The sequence below is a fragment of the Talpa occidentalis genome, unplaced genomic scaffold (genome assembly GCF_014898055.3).
Source record: "Talpa occidentalis isolate TD23 unplaced genomic scaffold, MPIMG_talOcc4v2.1 talOcc4.15, whole genome shotgun sequence".
Taxonomy (NCBI): Eukaryota; Metazoa; Chordata; class Mammalia; order Eulipotyphla; family Talpidae; genus Talpa; species Talpa occidentalis.
The window spans coordinates 19,975,596-19,978,500 of NW_023601543.1; positions in this window are offsets into that span (position 1 = coordinate 19,975,596).

Here is a 2,905-nt window from a genome sequence, read left to right on the forward strand (position 1 = left end):
AAGTGAGAAAGTGTTTTCAACTAAGGGGACTGAATCAACAAACTACCAGATGTTACTCATTTTCCTTGACCTGCCTCCTTAAAAACAATAGCCTTCTCTGTTCTTAGAGATTTCATAACACAGAATTGGAACTTATGTATGTCTGATTCCAGAATCCAATGAGTTGTTACTGAAGATCTAGCATCAGAAGGATTTGAATAAGCGTGAATGTTGAGGGCTGTTCACTGGGTAAGAGTTAATCGTGGATGTTTTATTTATTTATTTATTTATTTATAAAGATTTATTCATTTATTTATACAAGCACTGGGTACAGCCAGAAGCGCGGAAGGGTGAGAGAATTCACCAGAGCCAGAGCGGGGAGCAGAACAGACAGACTGACGAAATACACTGCTGAGGGGAGCAGCGGGTGGCAGGAGAGGTCTGCACACCATGCGGGACCCACCTCCGGTGGCCGGGGAGCAGCCGGGGATCGAACCCCCGTCGCAGAGGCTGCGGGCAGCTTCGCAACACAGCGCTCAACCGCTGCGCCACCGGGGAGGCCCCATTGCCCTCATCACTCTTGATGAGGGACTTCCTGTCCCCAGAGTTATTTCTTCTGTTATGATCTGAATATTTTTAAATAACATGTTTGTTTGTTTTTTCTTGGTTCTTGTCTTTTTAGCATTATCTATCAATGTCTAATATTAAATATGGAAATTTAGTTATCAAAGTCTCCCTACCTTCATACACAGACATGTCTTTTCCTCCTATTCCCTAATATATGGATAAGTCAGTATGTACTATTTACACTATGGCTATATAAATATTATGCATAACCAAATGAACTATACAGTATATTGTGTTTTTTTGTTTGTTTTGCTATGGACTGAATGGTTGGGTCCCCCTAAAATTCTTAGTCCCCAAAGGTGATATTAGTACATGGAATCTGTGGTGATAAAATCATGAGGTTAGAGCCCTCATGTGTGGGGAGAGACAGCTCCCTAGCTGCTTCCATCATATAAAGATACAATGAGAAGTCTGCAACACAGTTGAGAATGCTCACCTGACCATGCTGGCACTCTGATCTCAGGTTTCGTTTACATTGTTTATAAGCTTCCCAATCTGGGGTATTTTGTTATAGCAGCCCAAACAGACTAAGACACTTTCTTAGTAGTTTTGTTATTCTTTGGAATGAAAAAATGACCTCATATCTGGTTTAGTTTTCTATGTAACTAACATAATCCCACTAGAACTATAAACTCTTCTTGATACAGGAAGGCACAGAAATTCATAGAGGTTAATTTGTCATTTCTAGTCTTGGAAGCATTGCTCTGAAAGTTCCCTATCCTGTTTCAGTCTGGGCTGGTTGCTCTTTGAGTGTGCTGTACAACTATCATCCTTGGATCATCCCTTTGTGATCAGAAAATATATATATATATATATATATATATATATATATATATATATATTTCTTCTATACAGGTTTTCTTCTTTCTGGATCCATAGGTATGAGGTTGTATCTCATTGTGATTTTGATTGTCATTTCCCTGATGATACTATGTAATAATGAACATCTGTTCATGCTCCTGTTAGCTATCTGTATGTCTTCTTTGGAGAAGTGCCTATTTAATGGCTCTGCCTATTTTTTTGATTAGGTTACTTGTTTTTTGTTTGTTTGTTGAGTTGTATAAGTTCTTAGTAGATCTTGGATATTTGTCCTTGTTGAATGTATTCTCCCACTCAATAGGATGTCTTTTCATTTTAATGAAAGCTAATTCAGTGGAGTGTTTTGCCTATGTTTTCTTCTGTGTATTTTATGGTTTCAGATACATTATATTCAAGTCTAATTCATTTTGCATTTGTTTGGTATAGTAGGCAAGTTTCATTATTTTGCATGTGGCTGACCAGTTTCTAGCACTATTTGCTGAGAGACTTTCCTGTCTCTGTTGTATGTTCTTGGCTCCTTTTTCATAAATTAACTGTTCTTATAAGTGTGGGTTTATTTCTGGGCTCTCAATTCTAGCCCATTGGTCTGTATGCTAATTTTATTACTATAGCTTTGTACTATAGTTTGAAGTCTGGGAATATGATTCTTCTGTTCTTGTCAGGGTTGCTTTGGCTATTTGGGGTCTTTTATGGTGCCATATAAATTTCAGTAATGCTTGCTCTATTTCTTTGAAGAATGCCTTGAAACAGATTTTTTCCTCTCAAATTTTATTATTTGTTTATATATCATTTTTGGGGTACATATATTATTGCATTGAATATGCATATTGCTTTGGTAAGATGGCCATTTTAACAATGTTAATTTTTCCTAGTCAATGAGCAGGGACTCTTTCCATTTTTCATCTCTTTTTATACTTCCATTAATAGTGTCTTACAGTTTTTGCTGTATAGGTCTTTTACCCCCTTTGTTAGATTTATTCCTATGTATTTAATTTTTGATGCAATTTTAGATGGGATTGTTTTCTTGATTTCTTTCTCTTCAAGTTCATTGTTTGCTTATAGGAATGCAGCAGATTTTTATATATTGATTTTGTTGACTGCCACTTCACTATACCGATTTATAATTTCTAATAGTTTTTAGGTGGCATCTTTAGAATTTTTATATATGTTATCATGTCATCTGCAAATAGTGAGTTTTACTTCTTTTACAGTTTGAAGTCCTTTTACATCTTTCTCTTGCTGAATTGCTCCAGCTAAGATTTCCAATATTTAATAGTAGTGGCAAGTATGGACATCCTTGTGTTGTACCTGACCTTAGGAGAAAAGCATTCAGATTTTGACCTGTGAGTTTAATATTATCTGTGGGTTTGTCATATATGGCCTTTAATTTGCTGAGGTATACTACTTATATCCCCATTTTTTTGAGTTTTTTCCATGAATGGATGATGAATCTTCTCGGTGTCTTTTCTGCATCTATTAA